This window comes from Penaeus monodon, chromosome 22, assembly GCF_015228065.2.
Source record: "Penaeus monodon isolate SGIC_2016 chromosome 22, NSTDA_Pmon_1, whole genome shotgun sequence".
NCBI lineage: Eukaryota > Metazoa > Arthropoda > Malacostraca > Decapoda > Penaeidae > Penaeus > Penaeus monodon.
In genome coordinates, this window is record NC_051407.1 from 23307062 (window position 1) to 23307988 (window position 927).

Consider the following 927-nt stretch of genomic DNA (forward strand, 5'->3'; position numbering starts at 1 on the left):
CATTGCTTTTCATTTTCCTTCATTTATTTTATTATAAACCAACAACATTGGGAGTAATCCATTATAATACACACTCTTAGCCTCCTCCGTTCAGTTTCATAGGTAGTGTCAAAATACAATGTCTCAAATTTTTGCGCCCTTACGGACATATGTGGGATAAGGGTGAAAGTGGCCGATCGGCGATTGGGGGGTGTGGGTTACCCTTGTTTGACTTTAATTTTTTGCTGCCGGACCTAATAATCGGATGGGTAATTCTCCATTCCCTATAAAGTATTCGAAAATGGTTTCTCATTTTCGACCTCTGCAGCCCGAACCCCCCCCCCACCCGCGGGACGGTCCCCTTAAGGATATTATTGCTAATAAGCCCACCCTATCACTGTGTAAGCTTCTCTAGCATTTTGGAAGTGACATTTCCCAACATTCAGGAGGTTCTGTTAGGTCTTCTTCTTTTATATGGTTTTAGCTGTTAGGTTTTATTTATATATGATGGGGCTCGGTAGCCCCATATTCTCTTAGAACTTAGAAGGTAAACCCATGCAAGATTTCTTTCCCAGAGTCTGCATACAAGCAACAAGCATAAGTTCAACTAGGCCATTATGTCTGTATCAAGACAGCTAACGTTTCTACTTTTTTAACACTAGTTATTTTCTTTTTTTCATTACACCCAGTCAATAAACTTTTGGTTTTTGGTCTCACGATGTCATTTGGTAGCCGAGATCTGCCGAAGAGGCACCACTGAAAAGCTATTTGGAATGTTAGACAAGCATCAGTGAATGGTTAAAGAGCATTATATAATAGTCCCCGGGACTGCCATTGCACTCTTCGAATCCTCCAGTATTGAAAGAGTTGGGGTACGTGGAAAGGGCCTACGTGCATCAGATGGGCACCTTTGAAAACGCCGAAGGGCATCACTGGTAGAAAAGACAT